At 46.0% G+C, this 25708-nt stretch overlaps 1 protein-coding gene across 4 annotated transcripts in view; it reads left to right on the top strand.

Annotated features, from left to right (window-relative positions):
• Window positions 1-596: 596 nt before the first annotated feature.
• CSK (C-terminal Src kinase) overlaps window positions 597-25708 on the top strand; it is a 72990-nt gene continuing 47878 nt past the window's right edge. The window contains exon 1 of one of the 4 annotated variants that reach the window (XM_035112428.3): window positions 597-1208. The gene's annotated coding sequence lies outside the window, so the exon portion shown is untranslated. Of the gene's footprint in view, window positions 1261-25708 lie in introns of all 4 variants that reach the window. The other 3 variants (XM_088660847.1, XM_035112431.3, XM_035112427.3) reach the window with 3 other exon arrangements.

Raw genomic sequence — 25708 nt, forward strand, 5'->3', positions numbered from 1 at the left:
GCCAGGGAATTTGAATGTTTTAAACAGGTTTTTTCACTGATATTTTTATTGTTTTGTTCTCTTTGTAAACTGCTTTGAGTTTTACTTACAGGTAGGTAGCCATGTTGGTCATACCAAAATAAAAACTTAGTTGGTCTTTAAGCTGCTACTGAAGGAATTTTTTTATTTTGCTTTGAGTTTTGTTTTGTTTTTTAACAATCAAGTGGTGTATAGATTTTAGGAAATAAATAATAATAATAAGCAAAACATAACTGAATAAATAGAAGCTCCTTGGCTTGTTGATCAACCATTTATTCCAAGTCACTTACAAGAGGTATCTCGTGAGTCAGCCACACTCAGAGCGCACCCAATGAAATGAATGGTCAGGACCAATGCATGCCCACTCATTTCAGCGGGTCTACTCTGAGCACAACGGAGTCGGTTGCAGCACAAAATATTCTATTCCCAGTAACAACCCCGCACTTTGTCGCAGCCCGCCGCAAAGCTTGTTCCCCGAGCCACCACCGTAGCGGCTCAAGGAGAGAGAGCGCGAGCGCGCCGGTCTGGCACCTCCGCTTCTCCTAGCGGCCAGCAGGTGGTGCGCTCTCTCCGCCGCCGGCTGGGAGGGACCTGCTGCCGAGAGGGTTGGGCGGGCGATGGTGGGAAGGAAGGAGCTGGGGCGGCGCAGGCGCTGTAGGATCGCTCCGGGCTTCCTCCCTCTCTCTCCGCAGCCAGGCCCTGCGAGGTTCCCGGCGGCGGCGGCGCTGAAGCTGGGGCGCGGGCGCGGAACGAGAACAAGCGGTCGTGGGACGCGAAGGACGAGCGCCTTCCTCGCCAGGGGCCTCCGGCGCCGCTCCTTCTCTCGCAGCCACCGCGCCGCTTCCGAGGCTGCAGCAACGCGCCTGGAACTCCGGCGGCGCCAACGTTCCAAAGGGAGCCGGCAGCGTTCGAAATCGGAACGTTCGCGGCGGCGGCGGCGGCGGCTACATTGTTTCCCCGCCCCCGGGACCCGCCGCTGTTGCCCGAGCGCCCCTCCCGCCCTCTGCCTTCCTCCTGCTGCATCTCTGGAACTCCGCCCCCGCTCCTGGGACCCTCCGGCCCTCGGAGCTGCATTCTCCGCCGGCCCTGTGGCCCCGAGTCCCCCGGGGCTCTCCCGCTGCATGGAATAACCCCACAGCGGCTCGCCGAGACCAGCCGGGCCGCCGAGGCAACACGGAGCCTGGAGAGAGGTGAGCAGCGCAGATTCCTTCCCGCCCTGCTGTGCGTTGGAAGGAACTAAAGGTTCGTGCCCCCGCTTCCTCGCAGGCCGCCTGGAAAGGGGAGACTTGCCCATCCTTCCTCACGCCTTTTTTCTGGCGCTTTGTAGGTGGGTGGGAACTCGGAGGATATTCCACTCAAGTGACTAGGAAGAGCCGTTGCGCGGCGGGGGGGGAGTGCATCACACTCACCAAAGTGCTCTTTCCCACGTAAGGCTTCCGAAAAGAAGCCGAAGGGAAGTGGCAGGCCGGCCGATCTGCCTCCCCTAGCCCGCCCCAGAGTGCGAGGAGGCGGCGGGGCGTGCTCCTGTCTCGCGCCGCTGCCTCCGGGAGAGTCGCTCTCCCTTCGACTTGGACGAGGCCTTCTACTTCCCTTCGGCCCCTTGCTGCTTCTCTCTCTCTGGGTGTAAGACCCGTCGGGGTCTCGTGGGTGGGCGAGATCCGCCGGGCTGCGCTTCTGAGGTCTTTTGATCTGCGTCCTCTCTGTGTGTGCCTTGAATGTTGATGTCCGGCTTCGTGATGGACCTGATGCAGGACCAGCGGCGGAGGGATATTTTCAAATCACACCTTAGAAAGTGGCCTGGTCTTCCTGGAGGGACCTCAGCTGTGTAGGAGGCGAGAATCAGTGCCATGGGGAAAGGCCGTCTTTAGGATGTTGGATGGTTTCGCCCTCCCCTCTTTCCTAGAATTAACGAAATTTCCCTTCAGTGGTTCTTGGTAACTGACATGGTTTAAGGGAGCATTTCATGGAGCCCAAGGCGATACATGAAACAATGGGGGCCCATAAGCAGCAGCAAAACATAATTAAATAAATAGATGCTTCCTGGAATGCTGATTACCCATTTCTTCCCTGTCGCTTATAGAGGTCTGACCCCTTGGTTACCCCTCCCTTTTCTGCCCACATCTGGCAGACCCTTCCCACTATGTGTTGCTTATGCAGAGCTCCCTCTTAACTTCACTGGGGTTTTCAGTGAAGTTTTCTTTTGAGGTTGTGTGTGGAAGCAGAAATGCCGCTTGTGAGGTTCTTTTGGGCGCCTCACAGAGCCGGAGCCTGCACGGGTGTGAAGAATGGCTGGCTGCTTGGAGATCCACGTTGCCTTTGTATGGCTGCCGTCCATCCCCGCGGACAGTGGTGCTACAGTCCTCCCCAGCTGGGCCTTTGCAGACTCACATTGTCACCATCCGTGAGTCATATTGTGTGTGGAGTGGCTTGTCCGGCCAGCAGGGAAGGGATCTGTGCTGCCTGCCGCCCTCACAACAGCCATTGTCACAGCAGCAGGCCTAGGGGCAGGCGGGGGCACAATGCAGCAAACACCCCCCCCCCCGGCCGCCACAATAGGCATTTGATGGGATAAAGGGTTTAAAAGGCTCAGGGACAGGTGGGTAGGAGCTTATTGTTAACCACAGCTAATTTAAAGGTTTGGCAACATCTGATTAGAGCTGCCCCTGTGAGGGCTCAGTGGCGCTGGGTGCTCAGGATTAGTGGGCAGAGAGCGGCTTCTTCATATATATGCATGTTTGCATGCTACATGTTTTCCAGGCAGGAGTTGTTTTTTACTGGAGATTGAGAAGAGTGCATAAAAATTAAAGGAAGGGCAAAGATTGGTCCCCGCTAGCTCTGCATTGCTCAAGGTAGGAGGCCAGGTGAGATTCTTCCTGTTTTTCAGATGCCCCGAGCATCAGGAAGATTTACTTACTCCATTGCTTTTTAAATAATGCACAGCCCTTTATGACTATCGCCTACAAGTTGTTCTCTGCTATTCCTGTTCAAAATGGGGATGTAGAATTTCAATAAATCCTGATCTCCCTCCCCCCATGGGAAAAGCCTGTTTCTTGCCACCTTGGAGGGGGGAGGGAGCAATAGAGATTTTAGGAAGGATTGAAATATGTGTAAGACTTTCCTCAGCTTATTTCACCTCTTTAACTACATACAATTCATCATTTGTGGTTTTAGTTTATTAAAGTGTACTCTGTGGTGTGTGTATGACATTTTCAGAGCACAAAAGTACGGTATGTTTACTCAGAAATAATGCTCGTTCTGTTCAGTGGAACTTTCTCCCAGGTAAATGCATGTCAAATTGTGGGCTGAAAAGTTTGTTTCTTTGCTATTTTTCTATATTCCCCTTCTTCCTACGGGATCTCAGCGTGGTGTCCAAGAAACCATAACACACATATAATCAAGTGGGGCTAAAAACAATTCAACCATTAAACAATGCAGCAATGGATTAAAATCCAAAACCAGCCCTTAGTCAACGCTTTAAATACCTGCATGGAGAGATACATGTATATTTTTTTGGTTCCAGAATAATCCTAGAAGTGTAGAATTGGGAGGGACCCCAAGGATAACAGTCCAACCCCCTGCAATGCAGGAACAAAGGTTTTCATGCACAAAGTTGAATTCTACTGTTAGGTTTTTATTTTTACTTAATTCCTCTAACAAACCCTGGATTGTTCTCTCACCCTCTCAGTTAAGCCTCGCAGCTCCCCTGTGAGGTTGGTTGGGTATGTTAGACTCAGGGTCATCCATACTCAGGGAGCTGAACCTGGACCTCCCAAGTCATAGCCTTGCTTGTTGAAATCTCAGTGTGCTTGGGGAGCTCCTGGAATAATTGTGGGCCAATTACATTTTCTCAGCCTAGCCTACCTTACAGGGTTGTTGTGAGTGTGTGTGTGAGGAGGAAGAATTGTGGGGATTTTGGAGGGTGAATGCATAATGGCAAGAAAAGTGAAAGTGCAGCTGATTTGCCTGTCTTTGTTGGCACGCGGCCTCGTAGCTCTTAGGCTGCAGCAGAAGGCAGCTAACTTTTGAGAGGGCAAAGTCAAGAACACTCCGTGGCTCAGATCTTGCGAGTCTCCGCCATGTATTTTCGCTTTCAAGTCTGTTTGCCAAAGGCTTGTCTTGCCTCATTCAAATGGAGATAGATTAGAGAGGGAGTGACTGAGGTATTGGATATCTGTTTCAGATTAATCCAGCCTGTGCCAACCTGGTGCCCTCCATGGCTGTGCTGGCTGATGGGCATTGTAGTCCACAACATCTGGAGGGCACCAGGTTGGCAAAAGCCGGATTAAGTAATTTAAAGAGAAGAGTTTCTCCAACCATCCCAACACTAGAACTCCTGAACATCCTGTGAAATTGAATGTTGAAAGACATAGAGAAGAAAGTACTTCTTCATGCAGTGCATACCGGTAATTAAACTGGAACTCACTCCTGCAGGAGGCAGTGATAGCTACCAACCTAGATGGCTTTAAAAGAGGATTAAACAAATTCATGGAAGAGGAGAAGGCTATCAATGGCTACTAGCCTCAACAGCTTATTTTCTGCCTCCACAGTCAAGTGGCAGCAATGCTTTCGAAGAACAGTTGCTGGAAGCCGAGGAGGAGAAAAGTTTGCTCTTGTGGTTGAATCCTGCTTTTGAGTTTCTCATTAGGGCATCTGGTTGGCCCCTGTGAGAAGAGGATGCTGGACTAGATGGGCCATTGGCCTGATCCAGCAGACTCTTCTTATGTTCTTAATAGCTTCTCGGCTGGAACTACCTACACCTGTAACCATAATCCAATGTGGATTCACACAAGGCCACATAAGATCAGGAGTGTTTTTCAAGACACCTGTGTGCACTTCTGAGTTATGGAAGTACTAGCTGTACTTTTCAGTGGCAGGCCACAAAATTATGTAGGCATTATCATTTTGACCTTTTGCAAGACATTAGTCACCACACAGTGTTTGAGGAGCCTTCTTTTGCAGGTCTCTGAATCTGAATAAAAATGTGATGCTCAACAGATTAAGAGGAAGTCACCTGAAAATTATTCAGGGAAAAACATGTTGAGTGATCTAGTATTTTTTGGTTTGTAACTTTTTAAAGTTTTTAGTTACAAGGAACAAATTGTTAATTTATTGAATTTGTTAGTCGCTTGTTACACAAAACATCTCAAAAGAATTTGGAACCTTTTAAAATATTTTATACTATATGTAAGATATTTTATATTATAACGCATATCTCCAAAACATGTGCCGTTCATTAAAAATAAATAAAGCAACTCCCAATAACAACAGCAGCAAGCACTGGAAATCCTTGCTCTGACGAGATATTTGTTGGATGCTGGCCCTTGTAATTTGGAATTAAAATGGGGGTGGGAATGTGGCCCTCCAGACGTTATTGGACTCCAATTGCCACCATCCCTGATCATTGACCAGGCTGGCTGGGACGGATGGGAGTTGGAGACACATTCCCTGGCTCTGATTTAAAAGAAATGAGGTTCATTGTGCAGTTTGTGCCCAACTTTGAATGCAATAAACAGTATTTGAGAACACCTAGATTTGACAGTCCCCTCCTAGGAGAAGAACTGGCTGGCTCAATTGTTGCTTGCACCTTGCAGGATGACCAAGACTATTCATTTTAGCAGGCATTTGAGGCTTTGGTTGACAGCTCTATATGTTCATATATAGTATGCCGAGTCACGCCATCTAGCTCAGTACTGTACACTGACTAGCAGTGGCTCTCCCATGTTTCAGACAGGGGTCTCTCCTGGCCCCACTGGAGAATCAGAGGGTTCAACTCAGATCTTTGGCATTCAAAGCAGATGTACCACTGAGCCTCATCCCTTTCCATATCTATCTATTGATCTATAGATTGTTGATCTGTTGATGTGTTCTTTTGTGTGTGTGTAAAAAAACCCTGTTTCCTGTTTCCCATGTGGTCTAATGTTGTTGTTTAGTCGTTTAGTCGTGTCCGACTCTTCGTGACCCCATGGACCATAGCACGCCAGGCACTCCTGTCTTGCACCGCCTCCCGCAGTTTGGTCAGACTCAAGTTGGTAGCTTCGAGAACACTGTCCAACCATCTTGTCCTCTGTCGTCCCCTTCTTGTGCCCTCCATCTTTCCCAACATCAGGGTCTTTTCCAAGGATTCTTCTCTTCTCATGAGGTGGCCAAAGTATTGGAGTCTCAGCTTCACGATCTGTCCTTCCAGTGAGCACTCAGGGCTGATTTCCTTAAGAATGGATAGGTTTGATCTTCTTGCAGTCCATGGGACTCTCAAGAGTCTCCTCTAATATGAATACAGTTTTCATTTAGTTGGGCTGTGTTAGCAGCTCTTCTATGTATACTGTATATATAAATGTATGCACTGTGTGCGTGGAGGTAACAGCTTTTCACCGTAACTGCTGAACCAAATTGCATCAAATTAGGGCAAAGCGTACCTTGCCCATCAGGGAGGGATCTGGCGCAATCCCTCCCCCCCCAAAACCCACACCTTTCACACCTAAAATAATGATTAAACACAAAAAATGGTGCCCAGATTAGACATTACCAGCAGAAGGTCTGAAGACTCCAGCAGCATCCAATAGAAAGACAGATCTCACGCTGTCACCAGCAGAAGCTCTGAAGGGCAGCGCCAAATAATGACATCATCAACCGAGCTACTGAAACCACCAAGGCGGCCATTACCAGACAGCCCACAGAGTCAGGCCGGGGACAAGGAATGCGAGATGCAGGGCGGAGGCCTCGGCTTGCATTTAAATACTAGCCGAAGCCAAGGCCAACAGACTAGGCCTCGCCTCTACTTTACAGCCTACAGACTAGGCATCAGCTCCACTTTACAGACGAGGCCTCAGCTCTACAGGCTACAAACTAGGCCACTACTCTACTTTAAATACTATCCCGAGTGGAGCCGTGGGTGGGGGGAGGAGGGGCCCGAATAGGTCATGGGCTGACGTAGGGAGGGGGGAGCCACAGGGTGGGGGGAGGGGGGACGGGATACATCATGGGTCGCTACAGGATGGGAGTACAGTTGTACCTCGGGTTACGAACACCTCGGGTTACGAACTGCGCAAACCCGAAAGTATTTTCGGCCGCACGGACGTTCTGCGCATGCGCAAAATGGCGGTTCGGGTTACGAACTTTTCGGGTTACGAACTGCGACCCGGAACGGATCTTGTTCATAACCCGAGGTACTACTGTAATCACAGGGATGAGACACAACAATGGGGGGTGGGAGGAAAAAATACATAGTCCAGGGGGGAACGGACACATCCTCCCCCTTTCCCGGGAAACAAGGACCCTGAGTCAGGCACTGCAAACAATCATAAGAAAACAAAAATAATTAAAACAACAAATCCAAGGACAAAGTTCATACATCCGGAAAAGCATATTACATCAAAATCAAAAACAGGTTATGCAACTATTACCGTTCAAAACAAAAATTACATCAATACCCCCTCCCCCAAAACCCCCACAGCAACGTGTGGCCGGGTCAGCTAGTAATATATAAAAATGAAATACTTTGAAATATAGTAAGTAAATATGTGCATAACAATAAAAATAAACAACTAAACAGCAAAATCCTAAAAGGTCTAAAGAAAAATATGACTGCTAAATCAACCAAATGATTTCTAAATTTCCCCCCCAACATTATCCTAAAACAATTATTTCAGTATTATGGCAAACAGCTAGACATCTGTCCACTGTTGAAGGCAGAGTGCTGGTCCAGATGGGTTGCTGTTCTGATAGTGTGAGGAAATGTGTTAGGTTTGTTCTGCCAGGTGGTATCGTCACATTATTTTGGGTGCCTGCTGAAAAGCTTTCACCCTCCTCCACTGCCAGCATGCATACCCATGAAATTACCATGTAATTTATTGTGCATAATTTATTAAAATTCCTGTTTTTATTTTTATTTTGGCCAATACTTTTGCATCAACTTTAAAAAAAAATACTTTGGTATATTTTAATTTACATTTTAGATTGTCAAGCTGCTTAGAGGTGTTCTGCTGAGTCAGTAGTATATGCGCTGTCTGTTGAGATGTTAAACTTGAATGAGGATAGGGATTATCTATGTCTGTCTGTCTATCATCTATCTATCCATCATCTATCATCGGCCTGTATCAGTCCTTGCATTGCACACCCCAACTGAATCAGGTTGTGTGCGGGTGGCGCTGTGGGTTAGACCACAGGGCCTAGGGTTTGCTGATCAGAAGGTCGGCGGTTCGAATCCCTGCCACAGGGTGAGCTCCTGTTGCTCGGTCCCAGCTCCTGCCAACCTAGCAGTTCGAAAGCACGTCAAAGTGCAAGTAGATAAATAGGTACCACTACAGCGGGAAGGTAAACGGCGTTTCCATGTGCTGCTCTGGTTCGCCAGAAGCAGCTTTGTCATGCTGGCCACATGACCCGGAAAGTGTACGCTGGCTCCCTCGGCCAATAACGCGAGATGAGCGCTGCAACCCCAGAGTCGACTGGACGTAATGGTCAGGGGTCCCTTTACCTTTACCTTTACTCTATTTCCTCAATTAGCCATCTTTACTTCAGCTGTGTGCAGTACTTCCTTGTCCAGCAATGAGATCATAGGGCACTTTGCTGTGGCCTGAGATGTCTCTCTCTCTCTCTGGAAACCAGGGAAACCTGCAACTTTCCAGGTGCTGCTGGATTCCTGACTCCCATCAGCTCTTGCTTGTGTGCACAGCTGTCAAGGATGATGGGAGTTGTAGTCCAGCAACGTCTGGAGGTTCCCCATTCCTGATGGAAGCTGAGGCCTGGTGGTGCTCCTTAAACGATGTTCATGTGACTGTTTTGTGATGATGTGAGTCCCTTGCGTAGCTAAGAGTCCATTGGTGCTTGCCCACCTCCTGTTAGGGATAGCTGCCTGCATGCTATTCCTGAGATGAAGCCAGTGTCCGTGTGATTTGCTTGTGCTGTGAGTGAGTGCTGCAATTACTCTGCATGTAATCAAGGCTCGATAAAGCACGTTGCTAGTGGCAAATGCAAGCCAGGCTGTCTGCAGCTAGGCAACCACAGAGCAATTTCTGTTAAAACAGCACTTTGGTGCTTCACACTTGTGGTGTTTGTTTTGTGCTGTTGGTGGGAAGCTTTTTTGTTTGTGCCCTGCTGAGTTAGTGGAAGAGACAAGCTTTGTTCTTCTGTTTGGATTGCTAGCCGCCAAATTAATAGAGGCCATTGCACCCTGTTCTCTACTGGGAGCAGGCTAATTGTTCTGGCTGGCGGGGGTGGCCGAATCCTGGCTTAGAAGCCTACGTGACAAGGCTTAAATGCGTCAACAGCCATAATTTCAATGGCAATTATTTCCCATTTTATTCCTTCTTCCATCTCATTTTGACAGTGATATGCAGAGGGTCCCAGATTCAATCCCCAACAGCATCTCCAGGTAGGACTGGGAGAGAACCTGCTCTGAGTTCCTGAGGAGCAACTGGCAGTCTGTGTAGACAAGACTGAGCTAGGTGGACCAATGGCCCATCCATAACTGCTTGAGTCTGCAATAGGGGTGCCCTCTATGATCTCCACTGCTCATGCCTCCCTTGTCAAGATGATGGAGTTGTGATGAGCCCCATGGTAAGATGGGGATGTTTAGCCTAGAGAAAAGAAGACTGAGAGGAGATCTGTTAGCCACTTTCAAATATCTGAAGGGCTGTCACATGGAAGAGGGAGCAAACTTGTTTTCTGCTGCTCTAGGGGGAATTAATGGATTCAAATTACAGGGAAGGAGATTCTGACTCAACCTTGGGAAGAACTTTCTGAAGAGCTGTTTAACAGTGGAATGAACTTCCTTGGAGGGTGATGGACTTGCCTTTGTTGGAGGTTTCTGAGCGGGTTAGGTGGCCATCTGTCAAGGGTGCTGTGATCCCTACATTGCAGGGGGTTGGGCTAGATGACCCTTGGGTTCCTTTCAACTCCACAACTCTTAAGATTCTATGACAGGCACCACCAAACTTCGGCCCTCCAGATGTTCTGGACTACAATTCCCATCATCCCCGACCACTGGTCCTGTTAGCTAGGGATCATGGGAGTTGTAGGCCAAAACATCCGGAGGGCCGCAGTTTGGGGATGCCTGTCCTATGACATTTCTCCCTACCCCCTGCAAATCTCTCAGGAGACTTCTGGTGCCCACACCATGCCTGTGAAGATTGGCAGGCTTGCCTTACAGGGAGACAAGGGAGGCCATGGAGGACGCAGATGGACTCACTTGCCTGCTAAGAAGAGGACCAGGAGGAGGATTTTCGAGCTTCTCAAGGGCTGAATGAATGAAAAGATCCCTTGGGCCAAAAGTGGCCAGAGGGCTGTAGTTTTCCTGCTTCACTGGTGCTCAGGACCACTTTTTGGAGGTACTTTAAATCAGGGCTGTCACATGACCAAATCAACCTTAGGCAATTGATCAGTTAAAAGATTGATAAATGTACAAAAGATGAAAACAACACTACTGAAAAATGAAAGCACCCCATATATACCAGGGATATGGGGCCATCTAGATGTTGTTGGGCTACAGTTCCCATCGTAAAGTTGTAGTCCCACAAGACTTGGAGGATGGCAGGTTCCTCATCCCTGCTGTATATGAATAGCAAACTCTTCTCTAAGCATGGGACCTTATGTGGCCCAGTTGGCACCAATTTGGAGAAGTTACCTCCAGGCCTGGGGGAACTTCAGGGTTTGCAAAAGTACTGATGAGAGAGAAAGAGAGAGACTCCTAAGGTTGGGGGTAAAATGACCCTATGAGACGAGCATGCTCAGCAGCTGCAGAATACTTACCAGCTGGTGATGGGAGAAATAGAGAGCCAGCGTGGTGTAGTGGTTAAGAGCGGTGGACTCGTAATCTGGGGAACCGGGTTCGCGTCTCTGCTCCTCCACATGCAGCTGCAGTGTTTGTTGTGGGGGAGGAAGGGAAAGGAGAATGTTAGCTGCTTTGAGACTCCTTCGGGTAGTGATAAAGCGGGATATCAAATCCAAATAACAGAAAACTGGGGAGGAATAGATTGAAATGGAGTATCCTGAAAGACAGCATGGCTGCCTGGCTGGACTTTTGAACTAGAGAACTCCACGCAGCAACAAAGAAAGAAAGAAAGAAAGAAAGAAAGAAAGAGCATTGCCATGCATAAATGTGTATGTGTGTGTGTGTGTGTGTGTGTGTGTGTGAGAGAGAGAGAGAGAGAGAGAGAGAGAGAGAGAGAGAGAGAGAATGAGAATATTCTGGTATGGTGTGCCCATCACCCACAGTTACTGTAAATTCATGCAATTTTTTTTAAATCTGCAGTTTAATCAGGACACTTTTAAAAAGTTGTCTGCAGCCTTTGAGCTGATCGGTGTTGCTGATTAGCCAGTAAATCATTGCAGCCCTAAATGAAGCTGGGTTTATAGCAGCATTGGGGCATTTAACAAGGGTGTACCCAAAAGTAAACTGTTTAGTAAAGTGGTGGCGTTGTAGCACCTTCACAGATTTCAGCACCAAATGCTGCATTTATTGGAAAGAGTGCAAAGGCATGCAGGGTGGTTCTGTAGAATCTGTTCAGGAGCATTCTGTTCACGCCTGATTTGCCTGCTAAATATCTCTCCTGCAAGCCTCCACAAGTGCTTCCAGGTTTTAAAAGGAAGAGTTGAAGAGAGACAGAGCCCAGTCTGAGACGCAGGAGAGTTTTTGCCACTCGGAAACGGCCAAAGCGGGCTAGGCAGGCAAAGTGCTTCATTTAACTAAGATTCCTGCATTGCAAGCATTGGACTATCACCCTTTCAGTTCCTCCCAACTGTACAGTTCTGTGATTCTGTGTTCCTAACAAGATAAACAGCAGAAAAAAGCATGACCAGTAAAGTTAAAAACAAAACAAAAAGGGAGCACAAATACACTTTCAGTGTGACCTAAAGCAACTTCCTGATATTTTGGACTCCCAGCTTCCATCACGCCTGGCCGCGCTGGTCATGCTGTCTGGAGCTGATGGGAGTTAGGGGTCCAACATTTGTTTTTGTTTTATAATATTTTTACTAAATTTTCAACAAAAATAACAAACAACAACAAACGGAAAATTATACACAACAACATCAAATCCATAAAATGGGATTCTCTGAATCCCGTAACTCCCCCCCCCCCGTTCTTTAAATTCCCTTTTCAACTGCATGTCATTTCTCCTCCAAATTATTTTTTCTATCTCAACTTTCCTATATTAATTCTAAAATTAAAAGTGTTCTTAAAATCCTGCCAATGTATTTACCTGTTTACAATACTTTTGCAAATACATAATAAACATTTTCGATTCTTTTTTAAATTTCTTATCATCTTGATTTCTGAGCTTTCCAGTTAGTTTCGCCATTTCAGCATAGTCCATTAAATTGGTTTGCCAATCTTCTTTGGTCGGGACGGTTTCCTCTTTCCATCTTTGGGCTAACAGTATTCGGGTGGCCGTCGTAGCATACATAAACAAATTTTTCTGGTCATTTGGAATCTCTACTCCTACAATACCTAATAAAAAGGTTTCTGGTTTTTTTTAAAGCAAAGGTTACTCTAGGCATTTCCCCCCACATTTCATTATGGGGGTCCAACATTTGAAGGGCCCCGGGCTGTGGAAGCCTGGCCTAAAAGCCTGGGTGAATGAGCAGCTCTTTGCCTGGCATCAGAAAGAGAACAACGTGGGAACAGGGAGAGTCTTCTGGAGGACAGTTAAAGGCCCTGACCTCAGAAGATGGGGGCGCCTTGCATGGCTGTTCCATTTATCAGGATGTGCTGTTGCTCCTTCCTGTGTGTGTGTTCTGTTAGTTTATTTATGAGAGTATTTCTAAACCACTAGCTCATTAAGAAAAAAGTCTCATGGTGGTGTATAGTACAATAATTAAATTATAAAATCTAAATTATCTGAAGAAGTGTGCATGCAGACAAAAGCTCATACCAAAATAAAAAACTTAGTTGGTCTTTAAGGTGCTGCTGGAAGGAATTTTTTTTATTTTGTTTATAAAATCCTAAACGGAGCAGATGACCAGTGCTGATCAAATTAATTCCCTTGGCAATTTTCAGCAGGTCAGAATTGCAGCTTGCACCCACGAACATAGAACATGGCCGTCTAGGAATACAGTTTCCCACATGCTGTGTCCAGAAGTACCTCCCCTCTCCTCCCTCTCCCTCTCTGCAGGAAGAGGATCTTGTGGTTAAGTCCCGGGAGAATATATCAAAGTTCTTAGTCTGCTTTCTAGACTGGAAGTAATTTTTCTGAGAAGAAAAGGGCTGTAGCTCAATGGCAGAGCAGCTGCTTGATGCTGAAGGTCCCAGGTTCAACCCCCAGTGGCATCTCGTAGCTGACCTATTGCAATGAATGAAGATGACCCACCTAGGTCCATTGATTTGTATGTGTCCACTCCGAGTAAAACTTGTTGGGATAAAACCCCATCTTCCTGTGATTCCTGGAACCGACTCTGATAAACACTCTTGGGAACCAACATTTCAAGGGTATGTGACACGCGGTCTCTTGCTAGAGGGAGTGCACACTTTTGCAATTGCCTAGCTCTGAGAACAGGATGAACATAAAAATCCTGCTAAGCAATTCATTCTAATTTTAATAGTTTGATTTATTAAAAGGGTTTTATTCCGCTTTTTTATATAAAATACAGTAGTACCTCTACTTACGAATAACTCTACCTACGCCAAAGGATAAATGGACATAAATCTGACATCAGGAACCACAAGACAGAGAAACCAGTAGCAGAACACTTCAGTCTCCCAGGACATTCTATACAAGATCTCAAAGCAGCTGTTTTATTACAGAAAAATTTCAGGAACAGACTGGAAAGAGAAGTTGCTGAATTGGAACTCATTACCAAGCTTAAAACCATGGAGCCACCTGGGATGAACAGAGACATTGGATTCTTATCTCATTATGCATGATCAAGCTTTCTTTAGTGCCTCAGCCCTTGCTTTTCCCCCACAGGACCAATTGCAGTCGTTAACAGCCATCTACAGGTTTACCACTCCCATCAGCCCATCACCCATTCCCACCCACCCCCACCCACCCTCTGTATATACATAAGGGACTGACTTCTGTTTCAAGTGTATCTGAAGAAGTGTGCATGCACACGAAAGCTCATACCAAAATAAAAACTTAGTTGGTCTTTAAGGTGCTACTGAAGGAATTTTTTTATTCTACTTACGAATGTTTCTGCTGTATCCAAATTGTTGCCTCACCTAATTGGAACACTCGAGCATCACTCAGTCAGTTAATTGTTTTAAATCATCACAACATATCCTCAAAATAGTGTTAAAAGCAGCAGCGTGGTGATGTGGGAGCAATTGATCAATAGCAGCAAGCACATAATAAATATCCTGATCGGCAGACGTTTGACATCCCCCCCCCCCCCCGCGGCCCAAAGTCTTCTTGAAGTTGAAGGATCTTTGCCATCCATCTGCTGGAGGACAGAAGAGAAAGGAGAGCAGCTGCAGGTCTTGGGGAGATAGTTCCACCAAGAGCTGCCTTGTGCACTGCCAGATGTTTGGCTCCTGGGATGCCTCCACTGCCAGGCAGTTGCCTTTCTATGGTTTAAAACGGGCGTACCCAGGATCAAAATTAGGGGCGGGGCCAAGGCATGGGAGGGGCCACAGTGGGAATGTGGGCGGGGCTAAGCTCCGGAGGCGCGCGGGGAGCGTGAGCCTGTTGCTGCCTCCTCCGCGCCTCCCAGCTGTTCCGAGGAGGCGGCCCCAGGCTCCCGCTCCAGAGGCGCGCGGGGAGCGCGAGCCTGTGGCTGCCTCCTCTGCGCCTCAGCCTTTTGCTTCTTGGGGGGGCAACTGCCCCCCCTGCCTACACCTATGGTTTAAAACAAGAGTCTTATCTGCCTCTTCCTGGCGGTGCCATTGGGAATTAAACCTGCAGCCTTGGGCATGCAGAGCAGGCGCTGCCACCAAGCCTGGGCCTTACCCCTCCCAGCTTGACCCCATGCTGCTCTACAGTGCCCCTCTGGAGGTGCTGGGGATTGAAGCTGAGTCCTCCTGTGTGGAAAGTGCAGGCTCCGATACTCAGCCTTGGTCCCTTGAGAGCCTGAGCGCAGTCACTGGAAAGTTCTTCTCAGGCATGAGCCACCGACTTGGAAGGTAGCTTCACCTTGGGGATCTTGTGAAAGCACAGCAAAGAGCTGTTGTGCTGGTGTCTGTTCCCTGCTTTCCTTCTTTCCGAAATAATTTTTATTGAAGATTTTCATGAACTACCAAGAATGTGCAGTGTCTCTCTCTCTTGACCTGATTATAAAGTCTTTTGGTTACCTTACATTCAATGCGAATGTAAAACAATGATTTCAAAGGCAGGGGAAGAGGGAAGAGGGTGGGTGGTGAACTACCGTATCTTGTTGTTTTGTCAACTTGGTATTTCATGTCAGTGTCAATTGAGTAGGTTTTCTTTCTGTATGTTTGTTGGTTTATATTGGCAATGAGAGAAGATTAGGGAGGCAGGGCATGTTTATTTGCCTTTAATTGCCTTTGATGAACCGTAGTGAGATTTGTCTTCAGTTTGAGCTCTGTGTGTAATAAAAGGGAGCTATACTGGGGTGAAGGTATCCTTGTGTCAGTTTCAGTTTGTCGGTTAACTTTTCTAATAAGGTCATTCCCCATACAATTTGGTACCAATGGTCCATACTTACTCCGGAAAAGTCTCCAGTGTCTAACTATAACGTTTCTGACCGCTGAGAGTAGGTGGGTCATAAGCTCTTTATGGTGCAAGTGAGCGTTATTGTCTTGGAAAATACCTAATAGGGCCAATTCTAGGGTGGGTTTCAATACCTGTTTAGATATGGTATATATATTTTTTGTAGGACTGCTGTTCATTTTTTAAAAAATTAAATAATCTTTATTTCAACCACCAACACACATGAATCACAACAAAAATACATACTAACATATTAACATACATACAAACATACAACTATACCATTACAGTACAAAATCAATATAAATATCATCTCAAATAATTCCTACTTCTTAACCATAATGTTGGTTCTTTAACTTCCCCATTTTATCTCTCCATTAAACTCAGATAAGAAGATAAGCAAAATATAAAACATGACATAGACTTCTGACATTTTGATTCTATTCATCATAATATCATCTTTTTAGATTTTTATATTTCTATCGTTTTTCCTTATACAATGAGAGTTATTCTATTGCAAAGGTTGTGTTGGTGTTGCATCACTTTTTTAGATAATACAAAAAGCTGTTCCATTCCTCAATGAAACTATTTCTTGGATTGTCTTTTATTTTTTCTGACAGGTAAGCCAGTTCCGTATATTCGAAGATTTTACAGAACCATTCTTTTTTGTTAGGTGCTATTACATCTTTCCAGTGAGACGCTTATCAGTGTCCTTGCAGCAGCAGAAGCGTATAGAAAATTTGTTTGCATTTTTTGGGGGGGGTATATACGGAGTGGTTATACCTACAAGGTACGCTTTTGGTGTTTTTCGGAATGTGATTTTAAAGATCTGTTCTACCTCTTCATGGATTTCACTCCAGAATTTTGCCCCTTTCTCACATTCCCACTAGATGTGATACCAGCTTCCTCACATCTCCAGCATAAATTGCTCACGTTCTTATACATTTTCGAGAGCTTATATGGTGTAATATGCCATCTGTAGAACATTTTTTATTAAGTTCTCTTTAATAGAGTTGCACGCCGTGAAGTTCCAGCTCATTTTCCATAAGCCCTCCCACCTTGTCATCGTTATATTATGGCCTATGTCTTGTGTCCAGTGCATCATTGAGGATTTAGTTTGTTCTTCCATCACTGACCAATCTAGCAATAACTGATAGGCCTTTGAGAGAGTTTTCTCCTGGGAGTTTATCACTTCCATTTCAAATTTTGACTGCTCATTCTCAAAACCTGTTTTAATGTCAATTTTGTATCTCTCAAAGAGTTGATGGTAGGTAAACCAGTCATTTACGAGATTTTTCAGGCTTTTGTATGGTTTTTAGCTGCCTGGTAATAGGCCAGGCAGACTTCTAGCCTGGCAATTGAAAGAAAGGAAAGACCAACGTATCATAAAATCAAAGTAGGGGAAAAATGGATTACAGATCAGAGTAATATTAATAGCTGTTTCAAAGATTATTATACAAATTAGAGGACTGCTGTTCAAAAGGGTTGGATTTGGGGACATTTCCACCACATGTGGAGATATTTACCTGTAGAAGTACAGCCTTTCCAGCATTTTGGTAAGGTTCCTGGATGTATTAATGCCAATTTCCTCAATGTAGGATGCCATCAATAGATAAGTTTCAAACTGAGATCCCTTCTTTTGGCTGAGATGGATTTAAAGGGAGGTTTGGACCATATTGTAGTCCATTGGGTAGAATTTATTTTGTAACCTATGTCGTGTTCCCATTATTTTTTAATTGTGTTGAGTAAGATTGCAGCGTTGTGAAGCAGTATATTGCAGATACCACCCCCCTACCATGTCCATCTGCCAACAAAAGAAACCTTTCAAAGGTGGTCAAGGGCCTTGTGGCCGCTGCTTTTACTGTTGGAAGCATGTAGGAAAGCATGTAGTTGATGGTGTGTTAGTCAGGGTACTTGAATGTCCCCTATTTTATCCTGTATTTCCTGTGTTGATATTGGTTTGTTGTTTATGTAAATGTCTGCTAAACGGCATAAGCCTTTGGTTTGCCATGTTTCTATGTGAAAGGTTTGAGCTGCATGAGGAATAACGGGTGATGAGCCAAGGGCAATAGTGGGGCTGGTGACAAAGTACGGTACCTTCTTTATGTTTCCAGGTCTTAAGCATGGATAGTGTGAATCTGTTCAGTGTTGAGGGGAGTTTTCTCAGCTCGTGTTGGAGGAATGGGAATGCAGTAGTGGGAGCGTTTTCCAATGTGTGCATCATCTCCAAGTGTACCTATTGTTTGGTCCCGTCTTCCAAAATGCATTGGATTATGTGGCACACTTGATTAGCGATGTAATGTTGGGAATTCCCCAACCCCCTTCTGAAGGGAGGGAGGTACAAATATTTGGGGCTTATTCTTGACTTTTTGTTTGAGAAAATGAATGACTGTTATTTTTTCCTGGCATTTGCAGAGTTGGATTGACGGAATCCAGATTGGAAAGGTTTGGAATAAGTAGGTTAATTTTGGGAGGGTGATCATTTTGATCATGGCTATTTTATCTGAGGTGACGGGAGGTGACAGCAGCAGCGGCCTGCAAGGACTCACAGCAGTGACAGGAGGTGGCAGTAGCAGCGGCTGTGGTCTGTGAGGCTTCACGGCAGTGGACTGCAAGGCCTTGTGGCAGTGACAAGAAATGGCAGCAGTAACGGCATTGGCCTGTGAGGCCTTGCAGTGGCGACAGGATTTGGAAGCAGAAGTGGCAGTGGCCTGTGAGTCCTCACAGCAGAGACCTGCAGGGACTCGCAGCAGTGGCAGGAGGTGACTGCAGTAGCGGCATCCTGCGAGGCCCTTCTGGTGGTGACGGAAGATGGTGGCAATAGTAGTGGCAGGCTGCAAGGCCTCGTGGTGACAGAAGCAATGGGACTTGCAAGGCCTCACCATGGTGGGAAGAAGTGGTGGCAGGCTGCAAGTCCTCCTGGTGGTAAGGGGAGATGGTGGCAGAAGCTGTGGCAGCATGCCTCCCGAGGCCTTGCAGGCCACCTCTGCTTCTGCCACCATCTCCTGGCGCTACTGGCACCGCTGTGACAAGGCCTTGCAGGCTGTTGCCGCCTTTGTCACTGCCACAAGGCCTTGCAGGCCACCATGACAAGGCCTTGTAGGCTGCTGCCACCGCTTCTGCCACCTAGCAGGCCTGCTGGCAGTCTGGCAGTCTCAGATTATTTGTATTCACTATGACTCAACACCGTACTTTGGATTGTTCTGAATACTGCCGTTTGGTAGCCAAGCCCAAAACCAAAAGTCTCATTTGGATTCATCTTGGCTTGCCTGCTGCTGAAAGTGACCACGAGATGCTTGATAATATAATCATTTATCAGTTTTAGACCCTTAGGTAGCAGTTGCCAGGACACTGTCCCGTTCGCCTCTGCATAGTTCCTTCCTTATTTCAGATATTGTGATATATCAATATATCACAATGTTTACCTGGTGATGTATCACGATATTGAAAACCAGTTATCATCCAGCCCTAGCAGCTGGACTGTGGTTTGCCAGATGGGAAGGTAGCACACAGTTTTGCAGGGCCTCTGCGATTGCTTTGTCTTGCTTCCCCCTGCTCACATTAACATGAAGAATGGAGATTGGTAGCGGTTGCCTTTTTCCAGCGGTTTCATGCGCTGTCATTTTTAGTTTATGGCATTTATATCCCACCTTTCCTCCGAAGTGCTCAACGTGATGTGCTTGGTCCTCTTCCCCCTCCTCTCGGGTTTAATACTGGGAGAGAAAGAGATTATTCTGCTGGCATTAACACCCCAGGAGAGGGAGCAAAGATTGATAATGGCTACAGTATAGGGTTGATGCATTTTCCCATCAGTTGGGTGAGCTTTAATGCTCGAAGAGAATGAAATTGTGTTGGCAGGTATGTTAAAAGCAAGAGATGTTCCACCAGACCTGCATTTCGAAGGTTAGTGTAGTGATAAGAGTGAGAAGGAGGAGTTACTTAATTTGTTAATACTGCTACTGATTTCCATCTTTGCCATCATGGGATTATGTATTGCCTTAGCATGTGCCATTCCTTCATCTATTTAAGCTAGGCTACTGAAGGCAATTGGAGCTGCTTGCTGTCTGAAGTTGTGGTTCCATCCCTTCAGATCGCCACACCTTGTGCTGTCACTTGTGACGTTATTTTTTCCTGGGGCAGTAGAGTGTGTTAGGCCATCATAAGGCGGCTTCAAAGATTGATTTTACACTTGGTCCCTGATGCATTGCTTGGAGGGATCGTCTATAAACACAAACGCAGCCGCCGGTTATATTTGTAGCGTGCAAATTAATCTTCAAACTCTTCGGGTCCTTTCCAGTTCTGCAAATCTATGGGCCTGCTGGTGCAAGAGAGCTGAGTTAATTCGGAAGCTGCCTTATATTGACTCAGGCTACTGGTTCATCTAGCTCAGTATTGTCTATCTTCTACACTGACTGGCAGCTACTGCCCAGGCATTCAGGCAGGGAAATCCCCACTGCTTCCTACAGAGACTGGGGACTGAGTCTCAGGCCTTCTTCGTGAAAAGCACTTGCCCTCTCACTGAGCTGGTGACAGGGGTGTGTGTGTGTGTGTGTGTATGTGCAAATGGCATTTTAGGCTGTAAGGCAGCTTCCTACATTGCAGGAGGCAAAGGGGAAAAAAACAAAGGTCACATCCTCACCTTCCATTGACAGCACTGTATTACCAACAGCCAAGGAGAATCCTAAGAACTAGTTTGTGGAAGGTGCTGGGAATTGTAGTTGTGTGAGGCCAGCGCCCTTCACAGACTATGGTTCCCGCAATTTTCCATGGCTCTTGAAGTGGAACAAGAGTACAGTAATTTTAAACACTCAGTGCGACTGCGACCCAAGAGGGAAGCTGCATTTCAAGATAGGCTTTGTCCCTCCTACTGCCTCTCTTTCCCAGTATTTTGTCAGCAGCAAAAAATCACATGGCTGTCAGAAGTCCTGCCCAGCTCTTTAAAGTGGGAAGTATCTAAAATAGCTGAAAAGGGGAAGCAGCCCTCTTAGCAGGCTCAGCAAGGGCAAGCCAGCTGATAGGCATGCAGCTCTCCTCTTGGCTCACAGCTCTAGGGGTGCTGTGACCGAGCGGCTCTTGCAGGCAGACTCATTCAGCCCTCGAGTCTGCCTCTGTGAAGGAAGGAAGTCGTAGGTGCTAAAAATGGAAACATTTTTTTTTAGGCCAGCCATTCAGAGAATCTCCCAGCAGTGACGCTTTTAATTGCTTGCAACTAGGCATACCCCCCCCCAAAAACCCTGCCTGTCTTGTTGAATATTCATTGGGCAATAGTTAATTTCTGAAGCTTCTAAATAAGCCAGCAACAAGAGCCTATTTGCACTTTAATTTGCTGGTTATGTTTGACTGTGTTTCCCCTGGGGCCTGCTGTGGTTAAATCTGTAAATTGGAAAATGGAGAGATCCGAGTTTCTAAGCACTTTGGGGTATCTCATGGGCATGTTCCAGGGAGCCAAAGGTGGTGGAAATCCCACTAGTACCCGACGTATCGATTGCATCAAGCACAACCGCTGCATGATGTGTGTGAAGGTGCCTCGGGGTGTGAATTGCAGTGCGGTTCACACAGTAGGTTCCACGTGATTCAGCGGACAGGATCTGACCCTGTCACTGCTTGCCTGTAACCCTAGAGAGCTGCTGCCATTCAGCGTAGACAGTACTGGCCTAGGTGGGCCTAGTGGTCTGACTAAGCGTAAGGAGGCTTCCTTCATATTTATTTGTTGTTGTTGTTTAGTCGTTTGTTTAGTTGAAGAGTCGTGTCCGACTCTTCGTGACCCCATTGACCTTAGATCAATAATAAATAAATATGTATATGCCGCTTGATTGTAAAACAACCCCTCAAAGCAGCTTACAAAACAAAATGAATTAAAAAATAACAAGAACGTCTTACAACTTAAAGTAACAATAGATTAAAAGCAAATTAGAACTCACATCAATTTTCTAACCATCTGGGTAGGCTTCTCTAAACAGGAATGTTTTTAGCAGGCGCCGAAAGGAGGACAGGGAATGTAGCTTCCTGGTGTCGGTGCTGCCACACTAGAATATCAAGTTCTTATAAATATGGAACAGGTATTATGTGTGGGCACATATGGGGTTAGGCGGTTTTATTGGTACACCGGTCCCAAGGTGCTAAGGGCTTTTAGTAGCCCTTTGAACCTGCCCCAGAGCAAATCAGTAACCAGTGGAGATGTCTGAGTACAGGTGTTATATGCTGACAAGGCCTCGCTCCTGTCAATTGTGCTACAGCATTCTGCACTCACTGCAGAAGCCGCACATAGAGCGTATTGGGGTAATGCAGTCCAATCCTATGTTCCAGTGTTCGCATTGGTGGGGTCTGAGGTCTCTTTTTCACAGGTTAAGAGCAAAATAGGGAGAAATTACAGCCAATGAGTATGACGGAGGCACAGAACAGGACAGCTGAGGCTGTTCTTGCAGAAGGTCAAATGCTCATTTCCGGCACCAAATGTTGATTGGAGTTTATTGAAGAATACTTGGACAGGTTGTGATGATGGCTGCTTTTTTTCAACAAAACAAAACAAGTTGCAGTCTAAATTCTTACGCCATGATCCATGCAAACAGAATGCAGAAATTCTTGTTGGCTTCTTGGGATAGTTGCAAAACTTTCTGTGAAAATACTGGTCTTTACCTGTTTCCTTATTTTTTGTTTTCTGCACTTGTATCCAGTGATAACCTCCCCCTCTCCTATGGGCAAAGTTGAAGCATGAAGTCAAGACAACTGAAAGGCATTAAGGAAATGCAAAATGAGGCAATTCCTGCTTTTAAGGGAGAGCATGCCAAACTTTCACTGATGTTTAGGAAGGATCTTGGGGTCTTAGGTGACCACAAGCTTGACACGAGTCAGCAGTGTGATGCACCAGCAAAAAAAAGTTAATGCAATTCCAAGCTGCATCAATAAAAGTATTGTTGTTGTTTGTTGTTGTTTAGTCGTTTAGTCGTGTCCGACTCTTCGTGACCCCATGGACCGTAGCACGCCAGGCACTCCTGTCTTGCACTGCCTCCCGCAATTTGGTCAAACTCATGTTCGTAGCTTCGAGAACACTGTCCAACCATCTCGTCCTCTGTCGTCCCCTTCTCCTAGTGCCCTCAATCTTTCCCAACATCAGGGTCTTTTCCAAGGATTCTTCTCTTCTCATGAGGTGGCCAAAGTATTGGAGTCTCAGCTTCACGATCTGTCCTTCCAGGGAGCACTCAGGGCTGATTTCCTTAAGAATGGATCGGTTTGATCTTCTTGCAGTCCATGGGACTCTCAAGAGTCTCCTCCAGCACCATAATTCAAAAGCATCAATTCTTCGGCGATCAGCCTTCTTTATGGTCCAGCTCTCACTTCCATACATCACTACTGGGAAAACCATAGCTTTAACTATACGGACCTTTGTAGGCAAGGTGATGTCTCTGCTTTTTAAGATGCTGTCTAGGTTTGTCATTGCTTTTCTCCCAAGAAGCAGGCGTCTTTTAATTTCGTGACTGCTGTCACCATCTGCAGTGATCAAGGAGCCCAAGAAAGTAAAATCTCTCACTGCCTCCATTTCTTCCCCTTCTATTTGCCAGGAGGTGATGGGACCAGTGGCCATGATCTTGGTTTTTTTGATGTTGAGCTTCAGACCATATTTTGCGCTCTCCTCTTTCACCCTCATTAAAAGGTTCTTTAATTCCTCCTCGCTTTCTGCCATCAAGGTTGTGTCATCTGCATATCTGAGGTTGTTGATATTTCTTCCGGCAATCTTAATTCCGGCTTGGGATTCATGTAGTCCAGCCTTTCGCATGATGAATTCTGCATATAAGTTAAATAAGCAGGGAGACAATATACAACCTTGTCGTACTCCTTTCCCAATTTTGAACCACTCAGTTGTTCCATATCCAGTTCTAACTGTAGCTTCTTGTCCCACATAGAGATTTCTCAGGAGACAGATGAGGTGATCAGGCACTCCCATTTCTTTAAGAACTTGCCATAGTTTGCTGTGGTCGACACAGTCAAAGGCTTTTGCATAGTCAATGAAGCAGAAGTAGACGTTTTTCTGGAACTCTCTAGCTTTCTCCATAATCCAGCGCATGTTTGCTATTTGGTCTCTGGTTCCTCTGCCCTTTCGAAATCCAGCTTGCACTTCTGGGAGTTCTCGGTCCACATACTGCCTAAGCCTGCCTTGTAGAATTTTAAGCATAACCTTGCTAGCGTGTGAAATGAGCGCAATTGTGCGGTAGTTGGAGCATTCTTTGGCACTGCCCTTCTTTGGAATTGGGATGTAGACTGATCTTCTCCAATCCTCTGGCCATTGCTGAGTTTTCCAAACTTGCTGGCATATTGGGTGTAGCACCTTAACAGCATCATCTTTTAAAATTTTAAATAGTTCAGCTGGAATATCATCACTTCCACTGGCCTTGTTATTAGCAGTGCTTTCTAAGGCCCATTTGACTTCACTCTCCAAGATGTCTGGCTCAAGGTCAGCAACCACACTACCTGGGGTGTACGAGACCTCCATATCTTTCTGGTATAATTCCTCTGTGTATTCTTGCCACCTCTTCTTGATGTCTTCTGCTTCTGTTAGGTCCTTACCACTTTTGTCCTTGATTATGGTAATCTTTGTACGAAATGTTCCTTTCATATCTCCAATTTTCTTGAACAGATCTCTGGTTTTCCCCATTCTATTGTTTTCCTCTATTTCTTTGCATTGCTCATTTAAGAAGACCCTCTTGTCTCTCCTTGCTGTTTTTTGGAAATCTGCATTCAGTTTCCTGTATCTTTCCCTATCTCCCTTGCATTTTGCTTGCCTCCTCTCCTCCGCTATTTGTAAGGCCTCGTTGGACAGCCATTTTGCTTTCTTGCATTTCCTTTTCCTTGGGATGGTTTTCGTTGCTGCCTCCTGTATAATGTTACGAGCCTCCATCCATAGTTCTTCAGGCACTCTGTCCACCAAATCTAAATCCTTAAACCTGTTCCTCACTTCCACTGTGTATTCATAAGGGATTTGATTCAGATTGTATCTTACTGGCCCAGTGGTTTTTCCTACTTTCTTCAGTTTAAGCTGGAATTTTGCTATAAGAAGCTGATGATCTGAGTTACAGTCAGCTCCAGGTCTTGTTTTTGCTGACTGTATAGAGCTTCTCCATCTTTGGCTGCAGAGAATATAATCAATCTGATTTCGATGCTGCCCATTTGGTGATATCCATGTGTAGAGTCGTCTCTTGTGTTGTTGGAAGAGAGTGTTTGTGATGACCAGCTTGTTCTCTTGACAGAACTCTATTAGCCTTTGCCCTGCTTCATTTTGAACTCCCAGGCCAAACTTGCCAGTTGTTCCTTTTATCTCTTGATTCCCTACTTTAGCATTCCAATCCCCTGTAATGAGAAGAACATCCTTCTTTGGTGTCATTTCTAGAAGGTGTTGTAGGTCTTCATAGAATTGGTCAATTTCACTTTCTTCAGCACCGGTAGTTGGTGCATAAACTTGGATTACTGTGATGTTAAAAGGTCTGCCTTGGATTCGTATCGAGATCATTCTGTCATTTTTGAGATTGCATCCCATTACAGCTTTTGCCACTCTTTTGTTGACTATGAGGGCCACTCCATTTCTAGTACGGGATTCTTGCCCACAGTAGTAGATATGATAGTCATCCGAACTGAATTCGCCCATTCCCTTCCATTTTAGTTCACTGATGCCCAGGATGTCGATATTTATTCTTGTCATCTCATTTTTGACCACATCCAGCTTACCTCCATTCATGGTTCTTACATTCCAGGTTCCTATGCAATATTTTTCTTTACAGCATCGGACTTTCCTTTCGCTTCCAGGCATATCCGCAACTGAGCGTCCTTTCGGCTTTGGCCCAGCCGCTTCATCAGCTCTGAATCTACTTGTACTTGTCCTCCGCTCTTCCTCAGTAGCATGTTGGACGCCTTCCGACCTGAGGGGCTCATCTTCCAGCGTCATAACTTTTATATGCCTGTTGTCTTTGTCCATGGAGTTTTCTTGGCAGGGTTACTGGAGTGGCTTGCCAGTTCCTTCTCCAGGTGGATCACGTTTAGTCAAAACTCTCCACTATGACCTGTCCATCTTGGGTGGCCCTGCATGGCATAGCTCATAGCTT

The sequence above is a fragment of the Zootoca vivipara genome, chromosome Z1, assembly GCF_965207765.1.
Source record: "Zootoca vivipara chromosome Z1, rZooViv2.hap1.1, whole genome shotgun sequence".
NCBI lineage: Eukaryota > Metazoa > Chordata > Lepidosauria > Squamata > Lacertidae > Zootoca > Zootoca vivipara.